Source organism: Corvus moneduloides, chromosome 2, assembly GCF_009650955.1.
Source record: "Corvus moneduloides isolate bCorMon1 chromosome 2, bCorMon1.pri, whole genome shotgun sequence".
NCBI classification, from domain to species: Eukaryota; Metazoa; Chordata; class Aves; order Passeriformes; family Corvidae; genus Corvus; species Corvus moneduloides.
In genome coordinates this window covers 87971840-87998798 of record NC_045477.1, presented here as the reverse complement: position 1 = coordinate 87998798, position 26959 = coordinate 87971840, and the positions used below count along the sequence as shown (strand labels likewise).

The 26959-nt window shown below is 39.8% G+C and overlaps 1 long non-coding RNA gene across 1 annotated transcript; it reads left to right on the top strand.

The window, feature by feature from the left end:
- The first annotated feature begins 3486 nt into the window (after positions 1-3486).
- On the top strand, positions 3487-14500 carry LOC116440008. Its single transcript, XR_004238366.1, has 2 exons — positions 3487-6965; positions 11764-14500. It is a non-coding gene; the product is annotated as an uncharacterized LOC116440008 (long non-coding RNA).
- Positions 14501-26959: the final 12459 nt, after the last annotated feature.

Sequence of the window (26959 nt, the reverse complement as noted above, 5' to 3'; positions counted from 1 at the left end):
GTGCAATAGCTCCCCGAAGCATCATCACAATTTCTGCAGTGAGTGTTTAATTGTAGCCAGACTTTGTAACCTTACCATGGCCTGTGTCCCTGCCATAACCCTAGGCCTAAGCTCCACTCCTCAACATATGGGAAAATTTTTCAAGCTGATTGCTCCAATCTGATTAGGGGAAGTTATGTAGCTGCCATTTATTCAGAGTCTTGTTACCACACTCTAACAGCTGCTTTGTAAAAGATTCCCATTAAGGCCATTTTCTGCCTACTCCAATTCCAGCATGCCTGTCAAAGTAATTGTGATTGCTCTGATTGTTCTGAGGGTGTCAGCAATAAAAAAAATTAAAAATATTTTTGATATTGGGTTGGAAAAAGCAACTTTAATACAATGGTAAATTGGTTAGGAGAAATGCTTCCTGCCTCAGCCAGTTTTCCTGCCCTGAATCCTTTGTAAATTCCCCAGTGCAGGAAAGCACAGGTGTCTCCAGGACAGTCTGAGAGAAGAAACTTGCTCTGTATCAGGTGACTACTAAAACCCCAGCACAATTCCATTCTATGACAACAATCTTTGTCTCCAGTTGTCACTTTGGCAACCTAAAATCTTTGATGGGTTTTTCACTTCCAGCTGTAGTAATTGTGGGTTTGATAAGCAGCACATAGCTGAAATGTTGTGGTAGAACTGCAAAGAAAGCAGAGAATAAAAGGTTTTCCATCATGGTAAACATTTCCAAATAAAATTAAAAAAAAAAAAAAAGAAAGTCAGGTGCTCAGGAGTTACACCTCAAACTGCTGCCAGTGGTTTCAGACTGACCAGCAGAAAGTCATCAGCCACATAGGAAAAAGAATGGGGTTTTGTCTCATTTTTTTCAGATATTTTATTATGTTCAGAATTTTAAATTAAACACATAATTAAAGGGACTTGATCTCAGTTATTTTCTGATACAAATATGTAAATGAATGAGTGGTTAATAGTTAAAAATGGTCCAGGATTTTGATCTGAAACAGCATCCACATAAATGTGTGTTGATCTCCTTGGATTTGCTTATACTTATTTCAACACAGATGCCTTTGCCCCTTTACATTTCAGATGCAATTTAGCTCTTAAACCACTGAAGGGTTTACCATTGCTTGGTTCCAGAGATACAAGATAACCAAATGTTTGACAATCTTTCTTCTAGCTACATGAGAATCAACATTAACATGATTAATGTACATATATTCATATGTTTCAGTGATTACTCCTCCATGCAGCATCTGCGGGTTCAATTGAAAATGAAACAAACAACTTTTATTTAGAATCATGCCCACTTTAAGAAGCTTCAGGTTAAAAACTGGAAATTATTAATATAAATTTCTATTCCTGTAATCCCTGGATTTTGAATTTTGGAATTGTGGGTTATATTCTACCTCTAATTGCAGGGATTTGGCAGAGATTGTTTTAATGTGTTTTGCCCCAAGTGAGAAGGCCTTTTGCTCTTGCTTCATGTTAGGTCAAAAGTAAAATGCACAAATCTAATGAAAATTCTCCAACCTGACTTTTAATAAAGCAAAGCATGTTTATGGTTGACATAGGTGTGCTGACTACCTCTGCCTGGACTGCATGAAACCTTTAAAATTTTACCCCCAGAATCCAGTTACAGTTTAACCATGTCTAAGCAGTTTAATTTCATCAAGGCTACGTTTTTTTAAATCTGAGGTCCTTAGATTTTTCTAAGAATTAAAAATATCCTTAAATGACAATATTTCTCCTTTACTGAGAAAGAAAGATTTGATTTTTATTATTCCTTGAAATGAAAACTTCTGAGAAGTTGACAACTGGAAAAGTTCTGTTTTAAGCAGTGAAATCCATGAAGTTATTTTTTCCCTCTTTAGCTGGAAAATCTAAATTCTGAGTATAGATCAGATAACAGATAAGGCTAAGATATCTGCAGGTGAGGTCCTATGCTAAGCATCACACCTAAACAAAATGCCTAAAAAGGCCCCCAAAGTTTCTAAATCTTTAAATAGGACATAATCCACAGTAAAAGGCATCCTTGAAAAGAAGAATTTTGCTCTTTGATTAGTTATGAAAATTGTCTTTGGTATCCATGAGGAGTGATCGCATATGTTCCCTATTATGTCTGGCTTTCCAGGGGTCAGCAGCACAAAAGTTTGTTTGGTGAGTCGTCCATGTTCCATGTTCCATGACAACTTGTCTGAAGGGGTCATGTTCTTGGACAGAGAATATTTCACTTTCAGGCTATTTTTTATTAGTTCCTGGTGGCTAATAAGGCTTCTCAGATGTGACTGAGCCTTACTGCGTAAAATAAAGGGGTTAGTTATTCCAGGAAAAGATGCTGGCAAGGTGAATATAGCATCTTTCTGCCATCACTGCAGACAAGTCATGCTCTCCAGAATCCCTTGTGTCTCATAAGTTTATCACAGCAGGACTTTCACAGGTTTATTTCTAGCTGCTTTTCTGATGATGTGTATTAGAGGAAAGGACAGTTTGGCATTGCAGAGGCAAAAGGAGAAGACAGGCAAATAATTTAATGTCATTGATTTTACCTCGTGATCTCTTGGCAGAAAACACTTTTATGAAGTAATTTTTGGAGTTGAGGCAGTGTCTAAACTTTTTTAGCTTGAAAATGGTGGTGAATAGATTTTTGTTTCCATCCAGAGTTAAAAATGGTTTAACCAAGGCAACATGTTCACTCATAGCCTAAGGGCCCAGTCCAGGGACAGCACATATAAACACTGCTTGTGAGAAATTTAAAAAACAAAATTCAACTACAAAGCTTTAAATCATTGTATGGGAAACTTTTCTTCTAAAGAAATTGATATATTCCATGGCTGCAACTGTTTTGAATTTTATAAGAACATCTCCCTCAGTTTCCATTAAAATGTTGATTTTATGATGGCTTCTTGTAGGTCTCTGTTTATTCTGAGTCCATGAGAGTTAGCTGTTGGTTAGACTTCCCTGGGCAACATTGTTTTTGCTAGAATTCTGTTGACGGGATTTTTTTTCAAATACTTGGTTTTTCTGGGATAAGAGACTGGGTGGCCAGGCTTCTTAATGGTGGTAAAGTAGAGGTGTAACACCTTGTGAGAGAGTGGCAAAATTGTTCAAATCCCCACTGCTTTATAGGGATTAATTTAATGAGAGCTGTCAGTGAATATTGGAGGTGTGAGAGAAGTCCAAGGTGTTACAAGTGCTCTTGAAACCATGCTCTGGCTTCATACCTGCCAACATCTCAAATGTTAAAAGTGGTAGACTTGGCAGATGGGCTGAGTCTGGTTCTTATGGCTGCCTGCTCCTGCAGAGCCTCCTGCCCCCTCTCTCCATGCCACTTGGAGAAGCCAGGAGCATCTTGCTCTTGTTGGCTGGCTTTCCCTTCTGAAAAGTCAAGCATTCCCTGCTTGAATTTTCCTGCTGCCGTTGTTTGAAAAAGCAAGACCCCGCTGATCCTCTGAACAGCGTACGCTGCAGGGAGTCCTGTGCCTGTCATTTTAGCAGCAGTAGAAGTTTTGCAAAATGAGCATGTTGGACCAGAAGTCTAGTGTTGGCAGGGGTATTTCTAGGGCAAAAAGAGGAAAACTGGTCAAAGTGGAAGAAAGATGGATTATAAAGGGAAGTATTTAACAGACACACTATTAAGTTATTTAGCAAAGAGGAGCTGTGAATATGCTAGCCATTGAAGGAAAAGACCTTTTAGGCATGAAGAAAAGTAGGACAGAAGGTGAAATTGGTTTTAGATTTGAAATCCTTAAATGAGGTTAGAAAAACAAATAATTTTCTCTTTGGTGGATAGATATCCTTGTGAATCTATAGGTGCTGTGTGAATCAGAAAACAGGTAAACTTGTGCCCTAGGTCCATCAAACTACTCAGGATTTATGCAGAATTTTATAGACAAAGAATCCAAGAATACCCAGGATGCACCTGATTTCCTGTGCTGTCACTGTGAAATATATCTCTGCATGCTCAGCAAGCTCAGTGCACTCAGCATGAATGTGAGATGTTAAGCAGCTTTATACAAGCAGATGACCACTTGTCTGGGATTTTCAAGTGCTTGGAAACTCAGTAGATTCAGAAACTGTGAGCAAATGACCAAATTCCTTTTGACTCCACAGGAAGTCAGCAGCAAAATGTGTAAGGGGAGGTAAATGACTCACAGAAGTGAAAATCTATGGCCAGTAGTGTCAGAGTCGGCAGTTATGGGTTTTACACAAAAAACCCAAACCCACCAAAGGAAAATTCATGGGGCCTGCACCTGGCCCATGTCTATTGTGGCTGTGGCAATGGAAGTAAATAAGAAAACAAACCCGTAACCTCTAAGTATCTGAATCTCTCTCAGCAACACTCTTATTTTGACCTCAAAAATTAATCAAATGATGAACCACACTAACAAATGTTGGCCAGACCATTCAGTCATTGCTCTCTTCAGAGACAGTAATGTTAAGAACTGCTTCTCTGGTTACTCAAGGTTGAGCTTCTCTTCCTTCAGGCAGGTCATTTTTTCCTCACTGGTGATCTGGTTAGCCCTTAGTGCCCACAGCCACTGCATTTACCTCTAGATACGGGAGTGTGTGTGGTGGGCAAGTACAGGATCCTTCTGAGATGGAGGAATTATCCAATTGCTTTGTCCTCTGAGGAGCTGTAGACAGTGGAAAGAGAAAGATGATAGCTGGTGTTGGACTTTAAAACAAAGAACTAAAACCCCAGCAACTCATTCTGAGCATGAAAATCTTAGTACTTGTCTCCTGTTGGGAGACACCCAGAAGGAGAGCCCAGAGGACTCTAACTCCACAAGCAGGGGTAATTGCTGATGTGCAGAACATGCCTGTAGAGGGCATCAGAGGGAGGCAGGTCCTGAAAATCAGGTGGGGCTGGGAAGGTTGAGAGCAGGAGAAAGACAAAGTGGAGTGGTGCTCTGCAAAACATCCGTTGACAAAATGTGTAGATCACACCTGGATGTATGGATGAATCTGAATGCCTCTGGTTGAGACTTCAGCATGAGTCAACCAGTTCCTCATGAATGCTCTAATCAACAGGTTATAATACAAAAGGAGCCTAAATCCTGACATATTAAAAAAAAAAGGTCGAGGCTGACTTCTGCAGAAAAAGCCTAAACATCCCACTCTAAGAGGCGTTTCCAAGTCCTGCATCTTCAATTCAGACCTGTGTCTCCAACACTGAGAAGTGACAATGGTTAGCCAGGTCATGTTGCTTCCTCCCTGGCTAATTCTGAGTCCTGACATGATGAATGAGATTGACTTTTGGTGGGTCCATGCTTAAAGCAGGATGCCTTGTGCCTCATTCTGCACCGAACTTTCCTCTTCCATGTAAGAGTGGGGCATAAACCCAGCAAGGAAACCATGCTCTGCTCTGACAGACATACGCAAAGTATTCCTAATGTGAAATTATCATGCTGGTTTGTCTTATGGTGTCTTTGGCTGGTTGGGTATTTTTGTGCTGGATACATCATGCAGACAGGAGATATGTGCTATTCATCTCCTCCCTAGTCAGTCAGGTGGAGTATTTTGTTGCAGCATGCCTGTCTGGTCTATGGCCCAAGGTGTTCTTTAATGCCAAGGGGAGGACTGAGGAATAGGATGGGGAGGAGCATACCTTGCTCCTATCCCCATTGGGAATTGGGGTCTGGCAGAGGCATGCACCTGGGCACAGAAACCAGGGAGAACCTCTGAGCTCAGCAGCACAGGCATTTTGTGTTAGGAAGGGCTTTGTGTCAGGAAGGGCTGCAGTGAGCAAGGCAGCTCCTGCCATGTAACTTCACTTCTTCCTTAATGGTGGGTGTTTGGCTTTGAAGCTCTAGTCTCCCCTGATCAGTTTACTCCATAAATTAATGTGTTAATTGTACACACAGTGTTGTCTATTAGGGAGGTGTGTGTTTGATAGCCTCCAGCTGTGAGTTTGCAGAGATCCTGTTGTAGAAATCATTTCAAGGAGCAGTTTTCACAACCTTTTTAATGCACTCTTAAAAGTAACAGTTACAGGGGCTTTAAGGTATGCAGCTGAAACATGTTTGGAGAATAGCTCATTTAGCAGCTCCAGTGTTAACTTGATGTTAGATCGAATTGCATGATGCCAAATTAGCTGTACACCACATATCATCCCACTAACATTGCAAGAGCTTCTCTTTTTCTTAAAAAAAAAAAATTAAAAAAACACAACCATTTTTAAAGCTCGTACTTTAGAAATTCTTTTGTAACAGGTTCCATCTGTTCTTAATTTCTTTCCTAAGCAGGCAGGCTAGAAAGCAAACCTTTACTCACATCGACTCCTTGTGTGAGTCACGGCGCACAGAAGTGTGCAGGCACTCTGATCCCGAGATAGAGGCAAGTGCATATTATATATTTACAACAAATCTCTTTGACCTCTCAAATGCAGCAGGCACTACTGTTAATATACCAAACCCTGTGTGTCACACAGGCAGAGCCACAACAGATGTATTTTAATGTTTTGGGTTTTTAATTTGTCACCCTTCTCTCTTTGGACATTCATTCTTAAACCTATAAAAATAAGTAAATATAAGTTTGTTTCTTTTAGTAATAGGAACTAAAGTCCAGCTGATATTGGGAATGGAGGTCTACTGTCAAAAACTACAGTTTAGCAATCTGTCAGGTGAATATTACTGAGGTGCTCCAAAGTGTTCAGACATCAGTAGGTTTGAGAGGGTCTACACAGACATCCACACCCACCACCAAAGTATGCAACCTGAAAAACAGATAATGAATTTTCCCCACTACAAGCAGATGTATTTGTGAGGGGACAACAAGCAGCTCGATGCATAGTTAAAAAACACCTGCACATTCAGCTGGACCTGTGTTCCAGTGGTTGTGGCTAGAAGAAGTTTGTCAGGAAAGCAGAAACAATCCATTTTTCTTTCCCTTTTTACAGTAATTTGCTCTCACCAAACCTGGAAGGGCTCTGGGTGGAGGGTGAGATGAGAGAGGAAGCAAAGCATCGGAAGGTGAGAAAATAATGCAGTGGAAGTTGAAGCAGCTTGACCCAGGGAGACACTGACCTATGTAATGTAAATGGGAAAACTTGAAGAAAGAAATGGTTTGCAGACAAATAATTGGAGAAGGTTGACCTTGATACTGAAAGGGGAGGGGTGGAGAAGGAGAGAGGGAGAAAAAGAGGAAGAGAGAAATGAAGATCTGTGTAATGTAAATCAAAAATACTTCAGTATAAGCATTTACAGACCAGTTGGAGCCCAGAGAATGTACTCCTGTCATCTAGCCCCTGAAAGTTTCAGTATGCAATTTTCCCAAGTAATCTAAAGTGCTTGTTTCAAGAAAAAAACCCCCCACCTTTACAAGGGTCTGTAATTTGCTATTTAAATTGTATAGAGAAGTTTAATGTGGTAGGTCACAAGTATGCTGCCCTACTTCACCAATCCTTTCCAACAGGCAGCCTGCTTAATGCATACTGCTATCAGGCTTTTCCTGAATTTACTGGGGGCCTTCACTGATGTACTAATACAGTAGGTTCTAAAATGCTTGAAAAATAAGACGAAGATTAAGATTAAACAAAACATTTTTCTTGGTGATAAATTTAAGCAAATTGAATCTAATTGCTCAATTTTATTCCAAGACAGAGTCTGTGCTGACCTCAGACTCAAGTATTCTTCCTGCCTTTTGCAAGCCTGAATACATGACATCATTTGGACAATTTGCACATATTTATACAATTTGTCATCATTCTGTCTTTACAGTCTGGAGAGTTACAGGATTTGCCTCTAGGCTTACTTTTCTCCCTGCACAAAATGCTTTATGAGAATCACATGCTTGCAATACTATTTTTAAAAACTGAAAAATTTAAGTAAACATTGGGAACCTACTTCATATTTAAAGCTGATATGAAGAAAATAAATTGTGAACAGAGTAACAGGGGCTGGCAAATTCTAAACACAAGCATGTACTGGAGGCACAAGTGGTTTTTTCCTTAGGCTACCTTTGACATGGGTATGTATGAACAGCATGGGCCAGAATAGTATTTCAGAGATGGGGGTGGCATTAAATGAATTTTTTTGTTCTTTCACCCAATGTAATTAACTTCTGTACCTTATTATCATATCAGTCAGTTGCATGGATTATCAGGAAGATTAAGAAAGTGGTTGGTTGGCGCACAATCCAAACTTAGATTCTTTTGAGATGAAGGAAGGGGAAAAGATTGGCACAGTGGAGAGGAGACTCAAGAGTTTGCAAACTAAATGCTTACAGTTAAATCCTTAATAATTGGAGCATGTGAATAAATTTTCTTTTTCAAGTGGTACATAAACCAAGGAATACTTCAAAGGAAATTTGGCATTATTTTTTGAGAATTTAAGCCCTTTAATTGTGAGTTTTCACGGAATCTCAGTATATCCTGAGTTGGAAGGGACTCAAAAGGATCACCAAGTCCAGCTCCTGGCCCTGTACAGGACAGCCCCAAGAACCACACCATGTACCTGAACACACACAGGTTTGAACTCTGTCAGGCTGGTGCTGTGATCACTTCCCTGGGGAGCTGTTCCAGTGCCCAACCACCCTTTGGGTGAAGAACATTTTCCTACTGCCCAACCTAAACCTCCCCTGACACAACTTCAGGCCATTCCCTTGGGTCCTGTCACTGTTCACCTCAGAGAAGAGATCAGTGCCTGCTCCTCCTCTGTCCTTCACAAGAAAGTTGTAGACTGCGATGAATTCTCCCCTCCCCTCAGTCTTTTCTTTTTAGGTCCGCCACATTCAGCTGCTAGATTTCAAACTGGAAAACCTTTTTGCTTGTTTGGGGTAGTTGTTATTTCCAAAGCAGTCTTCAAAAGAGAACAGCAGAATATGTTCCTGAAACAGCTGAGATGCTCTTTTCCTAAAGCAATGATATCTGCGAACTTTAGTTTACATGTAGACTATATCTATGTTTGGTTTCTTATCAGGGCAACACTTGCCAAGGTGCCAATATTCCCTTACATTTGCTTATTTACTCCTGCATCCCAAAATACAGATCAGAGGTGATCTATACAGCCCATTGGCTGAGTCACTATTTGAGAGTAAATATGAGGTAGTAAATATGAGGTTGACAGAACTCATTTGCTTTACTGTATTTTTTTTACTTCCTCAATCCTATAAAAGGATCTGGTACAATATTTTTTTTCCCAAAAGGTAAGAAAAAAAAAAAAAAGTGATTTTAAAAGAAGGCCAAACTCTTTATAATTCCCCTAAAGTCATATTTTTTCCATTTTGAATCAGCATTTTCTTTTGAATTTCACTTTATCATTTTAGAATAGTTATAATTAATGCACAGCTAAAAAAGAATTTTCATCTCCTGTTGAATGAAATTTTTTCTTCAAATAACATTTTTTCAGCATTATGGCTTGACCATCAAATGAAGAAAATCTGCAGTGTGTGCAGCTAGTAAGACCTTTCTTCCACAGTAAGAAACAAGCTTGGTCATTGATTTCAGCTATCATAAAATGAAGTCCTTATTGATTCACACCAACAGCTTTTAACTTTCAGAGCGAGCTCACATTTGAACGATAGACTGAAAGTGAGTGATCCATAAACCTGGTAAACAACACTTTATTGCTCTTGTAACTCTGTAGATGTGCATTGAGCTTTATAGACAAAAGCAAACCTTCTAAGTTATTGTGGACAAATAGAGAGGAGACAAACAGCAGACTCAGAAAGGTGAGGATGGATGAAGATGGTAACCATCATTTGAAGTATATTTCCAGTGGGTAATTGGAAGCAGGGGTCAGACATTCTGGCTTCTTGAAACAATCACTTTTTTAGGGGAGTTAGAGGAATAAAGATGGAAGGCCTTAGTGAAAGCCAAAAGGGATGAAATCAGAAAGATAAACACAGAACCTTGCTTTGGGGGCATGCATTTTGGGCCCAGTGATAGATGCAGGGAAAGAGGTACAGTAGGTGTATAAAGCATCAGGACATTGTCGTTTAAGCTGAAGAACTTTTTTCTGACCTTGTAAATGAAAACGAACCTGAAGAGATACTTTAAAAGTTCCTTGGTACTGAACCTACACCACAGTTTTACAGAAAGACTCAGTTAATTAAAACCTGCAAAACAAAACACAGCTATTAATTCACTACATGGTCCTGTGGGGTAACAGCCTGCTAATGCAGCTTGTGTAGACCCTGTGCCGCTTGCTACTTGTGACAGCAGATCCTTCAGGCAGCGATGAGGCAAGACTTTTGCCTATGCTTACCTTTATTCACTGCCACTAAATCTTTTCACAATCAGGGTCTAAGCATCTGTCAATAAGTCCTGACCACACAGGCACATTGACTTATAATCTGATTTCTATTCACTATGCACACAGGTTATCAATGCACATATTTGGTGCCCTTCATTAGTTTAGTGTGCTATCTTTAGAGAAAAGTCAATGGCCTGCCCATCTCAATGGATACCGTAGAATAAATTTGTGAACTAACTACAAAAGAGTACATAAAACCAGATGAGGCATGACAGAATTAAAGTCTTTGAGTCAGAGGCTCAGCTGTGGCAAGCAGCCAGCTGTGCCACTGCCAGTTAGGCCATGCGTATTACCATTACAATTATATCGAAGGGAAATGACTTCATGCACAGGGTATGGCTTGAATATTAAAAATTCCTTGAGCGAAATGAAAGGCGCATTACAGTATGACAGAAAAAGAGTGCAAACATGTTTCATTTTATTTCAACACTACGCTCCAGCAGATGCACTGGTAAGCAAAGGAAATTGCTAGGTCTCAGTTTCATGTTCCAGGGCTTTACTGATTGGAGGACAGATTTACAGCATATGTAAGAAACAATTAGAATAGGGACTCCACCAACAACAAAGCGAGGGAATAAATTCCGATAATGAGACGGGAAAAGTACAAGGTAGAAATGATCTATGTGCTTGCATTCGAGGTATAAAATGTCAAAAAGCCCTGTGTCAGCATGAATTGCACTAGGCAACAGATGGTGTACAGATTACGCTCTCTCTCCTCCTCTTTCTCCCTGCGTCTCTTTCTTTTATAGGTTTCTTTCCAAAAAAACTACAGATTTCCCCCAAACACTTTGCTATTTATTGGCTGTCAACTGAATAACCATAAATGTTTGGTTGGGAGATTGTTGGAGAAAGAAAGAAGGGAACAGACAGAACAAACTTTAAAGTTTTCCCAGTTACATTGCACAAACAGGAGATCCACTCTTTACATTCTGAATACTTGCTTTTGGTTAAATAGTTTAGGCTGAAAATTTTATTTTTTTCTTCCCCATTCTGGAGACAGTAACTAAGTGTCACACAAAAAAGAAAGAGAGATGCCTGCAGAGTAAAGACTCTGCAGTGCTGAAGTCATGTCTAGTATCACAGCAATGAAATGGAGCTCAAAGAAACTTGTTGCTTCATCTTAGCATCTATTTACATTGCATAGGCAGAGTTCCTGAATCATGAAAAGGTCTCATTTTGTGAGAAAAACTCATGAGCTATGGAGGGATCTGATATTTTTTGCATACTTTCACCTTGGTGAATCATAAATGATAACAGTTTATGGCTATAAACCAACCAACACTGCAGAAGCCTTATGAGTAGGCACTATTTCACCTGTTTCCCCAATGCAGCCACTTTGTGTGTGAAATTGTGATACAGCAGTTTAGGGCAAATGAAAACAATAATACGGGAATTCCAGTCACATTAGGCATTTTATGCTCAGAAGCACAAGAAACTTGAGATTTTACAGTTGTTGTTGCATTTCTAACCTGGTACACATTCTTCTGTTTTTAACAATGCTGTTTTGTTTTCACAGGGGCTAAATACTCTGGAAGAACAAGATGAAAATAGTCATCTGGATGACATTTGTCTAATTTTCCACTTCTAAATCTGAAATATTTTAGATGCCATTTATTCAGGATACAACTAAACCAATTGCTACTTTTTTTTCTCCTTTAATTCTCACAATGTATTTTATGGATAGAAAACTGCTAGGCTTTGGACAATCTAAGTGGCCAACGCTTATTTTAAAGTTCAAAGCTTCACTGTATTTTTGTGATATTATCTCTTGCACTTCCCACCCAGAACAATGCAATCCATTTAAAGCAGACTGGTTTTCTAAATTGCTTGATCAGAAAAGTACTAGAGATGCAGATTAACCAAAGAAGCAAGGGAGGGTTTTAACCAGAAGTTATGATCCTTTCATAGCCCATTAACACCTGATGAGGTGGCCCACACTCCTCTGTTTCGTGGCACTGCTGCAGCTATGTGTTAGCCTCACCCATCACATCCTGCCCCTGGGTCCTGCCCATGCTCCCGCTGCTAAGTCCTGATGCCTTGAAGTGGCTACCTGAAAACAGAGGCTAGACAAGAATAAGAGAATAAAAGTAGGTATTTATTTGAAGGGCCTTCAAAAGTACACCCTGGGCAGTCAAAGCCTATGAGGGGCTCCACCCAAGATGGACGCTGGGTCATGGGCTCTTCAGACTTTTATAAGTTTGGTCCATTTGTATATCAGGGTTAATTCTCCAGTTATAACCTCAGTTAATGATGTAATTACCCCAAATTTGCCCCTCCTCTTCAAAGGCTTTTAGTTTACACATTTTGGGGCTTTGGACAATCAAAGTGTCCTTGAAGTGCAAACCTAAGAGAGGGTTTGTTATGTCTAACCAGCATGAGAGAACAGCAGCTAGCAGGACTCACGAAACTTCAGACTTACACACTAGGCAGTACAGGATTTGAAAAATATAAAAGTTAAAACCTAAGGCATCAGTCCCACTGGCCCCATCTGGCAGAAAAGGGTTATGATTAGAGGTAGTTTGTGAAGTAGGGACAAAGGATGCTGTAAGTAAGGGGCAATGGTTTCTGAGATACTATTTGTGATAGGTACTTTACCATCAAGCAAGGAAATGTGCCCAGAGGCAAAAAACCCACAGCTGAGCTCTGAGGTTAGTGCAGTTACAGAAATATCTTCAATCAGAAAGGATAGTTTCAGTGTCAGGCTCAGGGTGGAAGCCGAGTGAGTATTAAAATCCACTGGAAAGGAAACTATGAGTTGTCTGGCCTTGTGTATTACACGTAGTGGACCAGGTTGTCTAGAAACTTTCCAAACCTGTCTAGGATGGCTGTGCAGGTGTTTGTGCATCATGTAGGTATGTGCTTTCAGTTTGTAGATATAACCCACCTCATTTAATTTACCTGTGGAGCAGGGTGACAACTGTTACATGTTGACTCTGAAAACTTGCTGACTAAGTGCCATGTCTATGGATCATCACTCTCCCTCACCTCTGCAGCAGTGCAGAGAACACCCCCTTCATTGTGGGGTTTCCTGAATGCCCACCTCTGAGGGAACCTGCCAAGAGAGATAGTTGCAGCAGTTTTGATCTACCTTTGCCTTGTGGGGATTATATGGAGGTCATGTCCTCACAAAAGCAGGAGGATGTGTGCCATCTCTAGTGTGTCTCAGAAGGATCAGCAAAGGAGGAGTAGCTATTCTCCGGCAATCTCCAATCACATAGGGCTTTTGCACTCGAGATTTTAAAGAGGCTGACATTTCATAGTGGGAAAGTGAAACATTTAAATAACTTTTCCTTCTAAAGAGAAGCGTGTCAGAATGCACACCAATACCCAGACTTACACGGATGTCAGTCTTGACCATGCTCAGACAGAAGTAGTATTTCTTAAGGCACCAGGAAACGATGAAAAAAAAACTATCATAAAAATGCCTGTGTTGTTATTGAAAGGAGGAATTCTGATGAGATGGAAAGAAGACTGAGCAGTCAGAGGAACATCTACAAGTGGCTGACAAAAAGAATCCTAGCGAGGAATAATACTAAAGACTGAAGACTGAGACTACTGGACATCTTGTTACAAAACATGAGCAAAGAGTTTTCTAAATACACAAAGATTTTCCTCATTTCGCAACTTAGAGAGAGAGACATTTAGCTCCCGATTATACTGTTAGGAGTTAAAAGTTCTGTATTTTCAAGTGGTAAAAGTGGCTACAGGTTCACAGCCTGCAGCCAGAGGCTCCAGAGCACATGAGGATGTTATTTCTTTCCATTTCTTCCATCTCAGGATCCTGAATTAATTTCTAGAACTTAATTAAAACTTCAGAATACCTCTGTAGTATAGCTATTCTAATCACTTCCCCATTATACAGATTGTGAACAGAAAGAGAATGACATTTTTAAAAATCCTTAGCATTAAGCTAATTGATTCCTTTGAAGTCACTAGGAATATTACAAAGAGCATGAAAGCCAACAGAGTTAAGCCAGCTCTAAGTTCCAGATTTTCAGAGATCTTATTAGAACTGCTTAAAAAAACAAAAGTTCCCTTTGCTTAGGAAGCTCTGAAGTTTATTTTTTATATCAAATCAAAACACAGATTCAAAATTTCTCCTAGTACTAAAATTTCACTTTGGAAGCACCAACATATTCAATTTTCAGGTTGTTTGTTAATATTGTAACATAATTATGTTTGTTGTCTAGCTTTTTATATTATTGAATATGTAATAAATTTTCAAAATTAAGTATAAGAAAACAGTAAAATTATACTTTTCCCTTTATTTGTATGAAATAATGTCTACTTTAATGAGATAAGTTCAATCCAATTTAGTTTGACTTTCAGTTGTAGGAAATGTCATACACTTTGCCACATCTCTGTGAAATGCTTTGAATCCGAGAAAAAATGCCTTTGCAAATGGAAAACCATTTCACCTAAAGTGTTTAACCATTTCTAGCACTTAGTTCCTAAAACATGAAAATTAGTTGCCTTGGAGGATCTTGGTAAGTGCCTGAACTGGCAAGATATGTGTCACTCAATGAACTGTATGCTTGTTTATATCTTCAGATTTCTAAAGAACTTTATAAAATATAGCCCTCATGTTCTGGAAAATCCCACCCAGGACCACGTTACTTCAGGCCACTGAACAAGTAGGTGTTGGTGCCAATGAAACATGAAGCAAAAATCTTAACCATAACAGCAAGTGTATCTGTCCTTCCTTTTGCAATTAGAAAAAGGAGATAATAAGGGATTTGTGTAGAAGGCAGACAAAAACTAGATTAAAAAGAGAGCCAGACACATTAATTTCATCCTGGTTTCATACTTTTTCAGCTGGCAGTGGAAAGAGAGGTATATTTTTCCTATGGAGCCAGAAGTCTGTGCAGGTAGCAGTCCTCCTGCTACTTTTGTGTTATGACAGGACTGCTCCATTTCATTTGCACTGACCTGGATACGATGGTGATCATGCCAGGAACTCTTGAACTAGAATCTGTGATTGAGTATTGCTTTCTTCTTTTTTTTTTTTCAGGGTTAAATCTTGTGAACTTCTCTCCTTTGACTGCCTCAATTTCTCTAAAAATAAAGTATACACCCTGTAGAGAAGTTGCGAATACAAATTAATGAATACCAATTAGCATACACACTGAGGAGAAAACCCTTTGTATTTAGTAGCAGATTGATCAGTTTTCCTTTTTGGATCACTTTCTAATTTTAACCTCAGTTTACTTTAGAATCCCCATGCAAATCACTTTGTTTTTCAGTTTCAAATATACATATTCATCATCAATTATTTGACATTGTAAATTGTCAAGCCTATGATACATTCAAAGTTTCTTTAAAGAGAAACAGATAGATGTTATTCTTTTACCCATTGACCCCTGGATCAATGGAAGTGAAATTCTGAAGGCAGTCCAGTTAGAGACAAAAAAGTACATGTGTGCGTGTATAGATATATGTATATGCATATGCACATGCATTTCTTATGAAAGATTGTATTAGAATTGCTGTTTAAGTAGATATAATTGTATGTTCAAAGGAAAACTTCTCACACTGAGATGAATGTGCATGGTCTAAGACAGAGCTGTCTATTGATGCTCTGTATCAATAGGGACAGGATGATCATCAACTCCCAGAATTAAACCTGTTTATCTGAAAAAGATCTCAACATCAACATTTTTAGTCCAAGAAATAGGCAAAGTTAAAGGCAAGTTTTCAAGTCAAAACAAAAACCAACCCAGCTAAAACTGTCAGTGTCAAGCTGTGAAAAAGTTAATGAAAAGAACTGTGATCTGCACCATTAGTTTTTGTGAGAAACTCTCTTTTTCAATAGTTTGTACACTTAAAAACTGATCAAATGTAAATGCAACAGTGGGTTGGGAGCTGATTTGAGGAAACTGCAAATGTAACTGATAATTTTGATTCTAGCATGAACTTGCCATGCACTATGGATTCAAATTACAGTTTTGTGCCATTACACTGCTTTATTGTTTTTTTTCTCTGTTTCACTTTTTCTTTGATGTAGAAAATCAACAAAAACTAAAGAAATATAAATGATGGGATATGTCAGAAAGAAGCCAGTGACATTAGTTTAGTTAGGAAAAAAATGTGGTAAAAATAATCCACACCTCTCTTAGCTTATTTTTGTTAAATTATTTTGGTTGTGAAAGACGTTAGCATGACTGTTGTACTTGGTCATTAAAAATAGAGGATAAGTTAAACAGAAAGGATTGGGAATTGTAGGAAACAGGCATATATGAATAAATAACATGAATAACCAACCCATGTCATTTGGCAACAACCCAAAATGAGGACTTAGAAAAATTACTTCAAGGAGGTCTATGCAAAGATATGTAGCAACGGGGTGAAAGACTGGTTCTAGGCTTTGAGGAATGCTGAGGACATGGCCTAAATCAACACGAGTAGGGATAGTGTAGGTGTGTGATTAAGTGATAGGGCTCAACCATTTGGTATATTAAGTTCCTCTGACTTCTCCCCCACAATTCTGTAAAAATTCTCTTCTCTTCTGATTCGAATACCTGCTGTTCTGCAACCACATGCTGGCTTTTACTTGCTTCCCACTTTTTCACCAAACTCTTTGGCCTCCAGCTCTGCAAAATCTGAGGCTGTGGATGGATTACTTTCATCTCTGGGCTGACGGTAACTCCTCACACAGAGCAGGAGCAGAGGCGGTACAGGTTGTACCACCGTGGGACACCCTGAAAAATGGCGCATGGCTGCACCAGAGTGCACAAAAATGCTTGTCATGCCATGTGCTGCTAACAAGATTCCATGGAAGACCTTCACAGTCTCTGTTTTCCTGACAGTACACCTGCATCTGTGAAACTCATTTCTTCCATTGCCAATACTCCTGCAAAATGTATTTTCCCATGTGGCTGCCAAAAAAAATACAAACAAGCAAACAAACAAAATAATAATTTTAAAAAAAACCAACCCTCCCCAAACAAACAACAACAAAAAACAAACAAACAAACAAAAACAAAAGGAAGGAGGAAATAATTTTTAAATACATTTTTTTCACAATTGTCATCAAGAAAATTCATATACTTACCTGGACAGTATGCCTCTGAAAAGGGAGTTTTTTTCTGTAAATTCCACCCTCCTGTTCACAGCACCAGTGCTTCAATGAGTTTATTATAATATCAGTAATTCATTAATAATTTCAGGATTCAGAAGAAAGCCTGCTACAAAAGGTGGTCTATTATGTAACTTGTTTTTAAAGTTTCTTTTTTCATAAAAGAATTTATGCAACAGTGGTAGTTGACAATGCCACTCTAAGTCTCTGCAGTTTGTTTCTTCTCTGAGACACAGATCAAACAAATAGTGCTATTTATTTTTGCTTGAAGTAGTAAATAATATCTCTATTACAAAGATACATGACAGCCGATGTGTGATCATCAGGCTGCAGTCTCTCTTGCTGAATCTATGGTAGTGCTGATAGTGTTACAGCCTCTCCCTTAAAAACCTGTCTTTCAAAAATATTTTATTGCAGGCATAAATGCAGGGTGTTGCTGTCCTAGTTTGTACAACTCGTGAAGTAAGCCTGAATTTAAATCTTTAGCAACCTACATTTTTTAATAGTAGACATTATCTAATGCAGATGCCAAAATTACTTCCTTTGAGTTTCTGACAGGAGATCCACTCAGCCTGATGCAGCCAAGTATGGGAAAGCTGTGTGGTCCCCTGCCAGAGCTGTCACTGATACCTCTGCTGCTGAGCTTACTGCACACCAGGTCTGCATAAGCTAAGAACAGGGCACCCAAGGAGGTGAAATCCTGACCATCGATCAGGGCATGAGGATTCAGCAAGGGATGCTGGCTCCCCTGTTTCCTCCCCACAACTGTTGTGAAGAGTTATTAAAAGTTCTCTGTACTGCTCCATGGGAACCAGTATAAATGCCTATGTAAATATGAATGTGCATGTGTTTTTCTCTTTTGGCATCACCCTTTACCTGCTCTTACTAACAGCTGTGTTTCTCAGACCATTAAGTCAACTAGAGACCCCGTGGCCAGTGGCTGTCGTGCCAGTATATCGACAAGAGGTAAACTTTTTCAGAACACTTATATGAATGACAATGATTATATGAAGCCTTGAACATGCTATTTTGTGATTCAGTGACAGGTTCCACAAAAAAGTCTCTTCCAAGGATGCCTTGTTTTTTAAATGGTTGAGTCCTTTAAAATAGAATAGAATAGGTATTCCAACAAGCTAAAGAGAAAAAAATCCAAAATAATCTAATTCAGCTCTACAGACATTAATGCTATTTGTAGACTCACGCTCCTCCAAGTTTTGTTTGTTTGAAGGAGTAGATGGTAAAAGACATTAGAATGCAGGTGAGCTTCCACTAAGGGAAAATTATTTCTGGAAAAAAACCTCCTACATTTGTTTGCACACTCACACATACAGATGGGGTATAGCATTATGCCATATGGAAGATAACCTAAAATATTAAAATACATTAATTCTCTTGCCCTGAAGGCCTGCTGGCTGATTACAGACAACTCACTGGGGGTTTACACTCCAGTAAATTCACTTAGTTTCATAACATAGGTATTTGCTGGTGCTGTGATACACTGTAGGGCAATGAGCCTATTGATCTGCTGTTATTAGATGTGTTAAGGCTCTGAAACATATTTAAAAAATAAAGTAATTGAATTCTAAAATTTTTCAAAAAGTTAAATATTATAAAGCTGCAGTGGTGCAGCAGAAAGTTTAGCACAATGTTGTCTTATTTCTCCAGCAGTTTCAGATATTTTTTTTGTTCTGATTTTCCTTGCAGACCAGAGTGCTTACTGCTACACCTCTTTTTGCTGCACATATGTGCTTGTGTACTGCAGCATTACAGCATCATGACAGCAAAAGGGGATGTTCAGCCTTTTCCAACCAGATTCCAACCCTTCTAGCTGCCTCCTACCCGTGACTGTAACTTAGATTTGTTGAACTGGTACTTAACAGTGGTCAGAGGAGGTTGTAAATCCCACTCTGGTGATGTTCCTTTACTCATTGCTGGTCTGAAGCAACTGCATGAATTTTGAGTCCCTTGATGTATATCAGCTTCAATAAGGAGAAGATAACTGAGTCCTTTCTGCTGTAGGGAGATACCACTCACAGGAGGACAATAAATTAGCAAAAATCATCTGCATTTTTAGTGAACAAATATGGAAAAAAAAAACCCAACAGAATGTTATCATGAGCAGAAACAAACACACTGTTGGATGAAGCTACTGATGTTGGATTGCCTGCCTAGCTGTTTCTGAACATAAACACACTAGTAAATGAAATTTCAGCTGCCATGATGCCTGCATGTGCTGGTAAAACAGGCCGCAGGGGAACTGTAGTCGCATAAAGCAACTTACCTACAGATACAGTGGGCCAGATCTTCAGAACTTCTGTAAATCGCTTTAGTCTGACCAAGTGTCTTGCAGTTATGGTTCAGCCTAAGGAAACCTCTGACTGAACCACAGAAGTTTCACTTCAGGCCTGTGTTTTATGTTCTTATAAAATACAGTGTATTTGTAAACAGTGAGGTAATCTATTCTTCATACACCACCTTTCAGATGACAGCCAAGCAGCCTTCTCTTGTTGTTAGCCTTTGCTATTTCAGCAAATTGATTTTTTTCCCATGCACTCTTTTATTTCTAGACTGCTTGGGCCTGACCCAATTTCTTTTGAAATCAGTGGAAGGATCTATTGTCAGTGGGAGCTACCTGAGGCTAATTTCCCCCTTTGGGAAATAAAAACCCCCAAAAGAAACCAGCAAAATAAAAACACGAAAGAGAAATTCTGTTTTCAATGTCAGCTCTTGATAGATTTATCCTGAAGAAGACTTAAAATGTAATTAGATCTTGGTCACTAGCCATTTTTAATCTCTTCCTTAGCTTTGCCAAATATTCACTAGAGACAGCCTGACCTTGCATTTTGTCTTCATGTGTACATGCTGGTCTTATGGCTGAGCATCCTTCCCTTGTCTAAGTCTCCATCCACCTGGTTTGCATTTGGGCAGGGTTATCAGTCCTGCCTCCTGCTGTCTCCTTCCTCTGGCATAGCCTCGTGGTCCCCCAGTGCTCTTTCCTTGGTTGCACAGTGCTGATGTTCCCACTGACAGACCCTGATGTTCAAACAGCTGTATCCATATCAGCACTTCAAATACACTCCTCTGGAGGGTGCCAAGCTGGTGCCATTGTCTATGTCCAGGAGGGGCTGAGTGGGAACAGCAAGGGCTCTCCCTGGCTAATGGGGGGGATGATGGATGAGCTGGGCAGCACCCACCCCCTGCCTGGCAGCACCCACCCCCTGCCTGGCAGCACCCATCCCCTGTCTGGCAGCAATGGCATCTCCCTGCTGCTTCAGAGCAGGTTGGTGTGTACCTTTCCATCAATGTACCCTTTCCATCAATGGCACTGTTGCAGTGAGTCCTGGGTCAAATATGTTCAGCCTGTGGAGAAGAGTCACCTGTGCTTGCCAGAAATTCAGCAGATGACATCAAAAGGATAGTTCTACTCACCTAACTGCTTTTCTTCCACTATCAATTAATCCAGCACATGAAGCACTGCTGTTTAAGATGGCATTAAGCATGGTGTAATATGTACCCCTGGTAAAACTATTTTTTATCAAATTATTCCTTTTATTCAAGAGTTTTTTTCCTGGTGAGTGATGGTCAACTACTTGCATTAACTAATCCACAGAAGACAGCCAAGAAATGTCATGGCATTTGTCATCACTGCATCTATGTGAGTCACTTCTTCCTGGATCTCAGTTTCCTTATTTTCAAAAGTAGAAATAGATGATCAGTGGTTATTTCTTGAGTAGCAGCCTAAAAATCTTCAGATATAATATTTCCTAACTACCCATATATCATCATTAGTTGCTACTATATTAATTCCCACATTTACCACATGACCTTGTCTTGGTAACCATCTCATTTCTAATGACTGAACTTTGTACATCTGCTCTTACTAAAAAGTACCATTGGTTGATTACAGTACTCACTGCCATGGCATTATAACACACAATCAATCCAAAAAGTATGCAAGTCCTATTTCACAAATCAGATATCCACTGATATCTACTGTAAGGTAGGATCTGCCACCCATGTTTTAAAGCATGTAAAAAGTTTCTTAAAAATAAAGATTACAGTCACTTCACAAATTGCCAAGAAAACTGCTCTCTTTTAGACAGCAAGGCACACAGCTTGCGTTCAGCTGAAGCAGTGCATTAAAAAAGAATCCCCAAAACCTCTAAACAGACTAAGATGTAAAAACAAGAGATTTTTAATTTTTCTGTGTAAAAACTTTCCTAGCCTCTCAAGTATGGAATTTCTGATTTAATCAGAAATATTTTCCTGAGTGTAATGTCATTTATGCTATGGCTCTAGATCTGCAGCAGTAAATCTTTAAATTAGACTGGTGAACTCTTTCCTACAGCTGACTTGACGCTATAGTAGAGAAAAAGTAGGCAGGACAAAAAAAGAAGGAAGTCTTACATTTTACCATGAAAACAGTAAATCTTCCTCTGCAAAACCGTAAAAATTCTCCTATAAATCAAATACATTGATTTATTTTTAAAGAAAAAAATCCCTTGAAGCAAAGGCTTTTTTTTTTTTTTTTCTTTCTTAAAAAGGGAAAAGTAGTTGTCCACTAAAATGTGTGGGAAACTATTTGAGCCAACTGTTGCTTTACAGATCCTAACCTTAAGGCCACATCAGCCTTGAAGTTCTGCTGTACAGCTTAAGTGTCTTTTGGAAAAAATGGATGAAGATCAATGTGCCTCTGATCTAAAATGTTAAAAATCCTTTAAAAGAAAGACTTCTAAATCCTAAGGTATGAGAACATCTTAAATACATATATCCATCATACTGTGTATTTCAGATAATTTAAGACTTTTAAAATTAAATGTTATTCCTTTGTGAGTGCCATCATTTTTGCACTTTGGTGGAGAAAGAAAACTTCAGAGCCTGTGGGTGCAGTTGTGGCAACTCTTCTTACACTGAGTAGTACCTTTTGCTGAGTGTTGTCCTACAGCCCCTTCTAGGTATAGCTGTAACATATGTTGGAGAGCAGCATCCTAAATGATTAATATTAATCTTGAGACAAAAAGCAGACCCATTTGAAGTGGTCCTAAGTTTTCTCATTGCATTTTGTCCCTGGGACAGAATATGGCTGTTGCATCTTTCAGGTATTTGATTCCACTCACCCTTCTTCGTCCCACCTTTCTAGATATGTTTTAAGTCCACAGTTTGAAGACATTATTCAGCCTTCTCCTAGTGAAAAGGACTGGACGAGAATCCTTTTGAAGGCTTCTACCTCTTCCCTTAATCAGACCAGGCGTGGTTGGTAAATGATGTAAGGCTTGCCTTTCCCTAGGGACTGAGCACTCAAAGCTCCTCCTGATTGCTTGGGGAACAAGAGAGCCAGAGGGGATCCTAAATCAAACCCTGTCTCTCTCTCACCAATGCACCGATTGCTGCAACAACTTGCTTTCATTAGGAACATTTTCTTCAATTAAGGGAGGCATTGTCAAGTATTCTACTTTTAGAGCTCTTAATTTGTTATTTTTTACTGGTAGAATTTGTAATGCCATCTCAGAGTCCATGGCATCTGCTGGGACAATATATTGTCTGCTCCTGTGCCATGACACATCACCATAAAACACAGGGCTATAAGAGCCTATAATAATTTATGAGAGTACATTAGGTACCCATGTATAATTAATCAAATGGGCATTATGGAGGCAGGACTATGCCTGACTGACAAAGGTTACCTCTGTACGGGTGTCTTGTGTAACCACACGGGGAAGAATCCAATTGCTAATGTTCACTGAATTACAACAAAGGTTTTACTCCACAAACTGGCACTCCAAGAAATGAAGTTGAGAAGCATGAAAGCAATCCCTGATCTTAGTGTTTTGATTCCAAACTGATACTCTCGACAAGATTCAGGTAGGGGTTTCAATACACATGAAAACTGGAGGAAGCTAAGTTTTCCAGGGAAGAGTGATATGAAGGCTATTAGAAGTTGAGCCAGGATCTAGAGTAGATTTAGCAAAAAAACCTGTGGAACACATTCAAAATTCATTCAAAACTGAAGTAAGGAACCTGTCGAAACGTTGAGATTCCCATTTCCTAGGACCTGCTAGGCCTACAGTAACAGCTTAATTGTGACTTCACACAGCTTTTGGGGCTGGGCACTCTTCTACTCAATTATGCTCCTGCTGAAGTGAGTATGAATTGACTCATCTTGCAGAAAATCTCAAATGCCATTGGGTTTGATTCAAAATAAAAATCTGAATGTTATTCACACTGTATTTTTATTTTCTAGGCAGAGAAGTCTGAATAGAGCCCTGAGCAAAGCCTCTGCAGCATGGTGCAGTACACTTGGCCATATATATGATGATATATTTTTCAGAAAAAACTGGCTACACTCTGGGTTGAGCCAGCAATTTATTCACTGGCTGTGCTGCCATAGCCTTTCTTCTGGTCCTCCTGACCCGACCCACTGCCAGTAAAATCAATTGATCACACAGCACTGTATGTCTAACTTTTTATCCAGTCCTCAGAGAAAGGGAATTATTTACAGCCTGAAGTTACCAAGCATGGCTTCTAGATCAAAGTTCAATGGCTGCAGCTTTCAGGTTTCTTTACTAAAATCTCTAACTTTGCTATATATAATAGCAGATAGAAGCTGATAAATTCCTTTTGAATTGGATATCACACAGTAAAAAAAATTGCTCACTGCTACTCTGAACTAATTTTTTTCATTAATTCAGGACTGAAAAGATGCTAATATCCTTAGGAATCTGAATTTTGTGCACTAATATTATTTTCATGGTATCAAAATTATCTGCTTCCTCTGGAGAGGCAAATAACTTGGTGGGTGGGCTCTGGTCCGGGAGTTAGGGCATTTGAGTTTTCTTGCCTTGTGAAACCAGTTGAGAAATACTTCTAATGAGTAACAATTCTCAGAGTACAGTTTTGTTTCCTTTAAAATACTGGGGTTTTCTTCCCCATAAAAATATCATTCAGTTGTAAGCAAAAGCAAAACAAAAAGGGTTTACTTTTTGAAAGCTTGTATTTCACTTACCAATTTCCTTTTATTACGTGTGGAGGGATCATCTTCCTTTCCTTGCTGCTTTTACCCTCCAAATTTTGAGTGATGCTACCTTATTACTTCTTCTGGGCAATTTCCACCAACTATTCTTGTATCTATCTACGAGTACACAGACGTGCCATTATCTGAGCCCTTCGTGATCAGACCCATCTTCCAGTTCTCTCCCTGAGGCAAGTCATCTTATCTCCATTATCTTCAGAGATCACAAGACACAGAAATCTAAGATTGCAAACTCAGACACCCCAACTCATAATAAGAATGGATGAATCAGCTAAATTTTAGATTAAAATCCAGATTTGAAAATGGCTTAGATGCGCAGAAAAAAACATGAAAATATTGGTTATATTTTTTCCTGCTGTTATATTAGGTAGATTTTTGTGCCCATCTTGAATGAAAAGCAAGAAGGTCTGGAAAGGCAAATATCCCTCCAGAACTGAAATCCCATTTCTTGCACATTTATACGAATGACACATCTGTTAAAATACATATCACAAAGAGTCCAGCCTCAGTTGAATACAAATAATTAATATGAATAATACATAGAAATTTCTCTATTTCTTACATGTTAGCTCGGCTGTGTGGTCCACAAATAGAGAAAATGATCCTGGCCAAGTTCCAGCTGGCTTGTGCAGTAACACAGGTAGTCATAGGAGTTCAGATTTATAATGTTCATTGGTGGCATATTCTCCAGAAATCAAAATATACTTTTGAAAGGAGTTTTGAGACCCTTGTTGGAAAGCATTAAGGAAGAAGCGAGTTTCTTAAAATAATTTAAATCAGATTAATAGCCTGGCTGAAGTGGTGATAATTCCTTGGGATCTATCTGCAGTACACTTTCATGTTTTGTGAGAGATCTATCTAAGAGATTACAAATTACATGCAAAAAACATCTGGCATTTTTTACTATTTAGAGGAGAGGGGAAGAAAAGAAAGCAAGGGCTGGATGCTGTTGACTAGAAGTGTGTACACTTGTTTATTTTCAAAAGTTGGTTGAGGGCTTGCAGGGAACAGCAGGGTAATGGAATATTCATGAAGCAGATGCCCTTCACTTAGCAGAGGGCAAAGGAAAGCAGATTGCTAAACCCCTCCAAACTTCCTGTGCAAGAAGCTCACACTACAGAATAATGAAACCTGTGTTTGCCACCCTGCAGCACAGCAGTGCTAACCTGGCACCACTCAGCTCTTTCACCTCTCCCTTGCCTTTTGACTCCTCCTCCTATTTTCAGGCATGGATCCCTGATGGTGCTGCACAGTGCCCCTCTGACCGCAGCTGCAGCGGCACAGACCTGTAGAACTGATCACAGCCTCGCGGGAACCCTCCTACTTTTGCCCCGGGGATAGGCTGAGAAGATGCAAAGCCCCACGGTGCTGCTGCAAGCATGGTCCTCACCTGTCAATACCTGAGCAGGGGGCGGTGAGGGCCCATCACTTGCTGGCCCAGAGATGGAAGCTGGTTTTCATGTTGGTTGATGGGTTTACTTTAAGAGCACTGCAACAACCAGCGGCAAACTTTATCTCCATTATCACGGGACACAGACTTCAGGACTCAGCCAGTTGGTCTCCCACCGTACATAGGTGCCAGCCATTTTCAGCCCTACAACCGCAAACACTTTGAACGCCAGAAGAATCCCCCAGCATTACAGCATCCCGACAGCTCCAGCGCCCCAGCGCAGGCAGGCGCAGTGAGGCACCCAGGGCCAGTGGCGCTGCCTGTCGTGGCTCTCACAGCAGCGGCGGGGCAGTGCCCTGCGCTGGCCGCCCGTGGCGGCTCGGCGTGGCCAGGCGCGGCCAGGCGTGGCCAGGCGCGGCGTGTCGCTGCCCGGCTCGACAGATTGGTGTCAGCTGCCCGCGGCCCCGGGCCGCGCTCCCCGGGGGCCCCGCGGGCAGAGGCGGCCAGCGCACAAAACCGGCAGGCACGAAGCAGCAGGTGGCCCCCGCGGAGGTAATCAGTATCACATTCAACGGGAGAACCGGCTCAATTTTCAGCCTCGTGTATGCTGAGGGGCCTGGAGCTGCCTTGTTAATGCTGCAGGGAACACGTGGGACACATTGACTGCATTAATTGTCCCCACTCATTCAGCAGTGGATGAATTATAATGTTACCACTCCAGGGTAAAGCAAACACCTATCATAACAATCATGTCATTAGTGTGCAGATGCCGGCTGCTCTGCTTAACCTTTTGTATCGTTTTTTTTTTTTTTTTTTTATGGCATGCAATAAGAATATTTTTATTGTTTTTCATATAATTGATTTTTAGGTTGCAAGTGTAAACCCTTGAAACAAGCTCGGCACATTACTCAACAGCCAGGAATAACCGCGTGGACTGGCAAAGCACAGATTAAAGTTGCTTTAGAGAGAAACAGCAAGGCTTTAAAAGTTTATGTTTGCGGTTTGGTTTATCCATTGCAGTATGGCTAATGCATTTGTTATTCACATAGTATTGAGCTCCAGAAGAACTAATGGTCCCTAAAAAATGTAACAGCCTTAGAAATGCTTCTAATTTAACTACAGCTACTAGCAAGCAAAGATTATATATGCACACCCAGACAAATGCCACATTCTGGTTTGAAAATTCATATCTCTGCAGAAAATCTTTTTGTTCACTG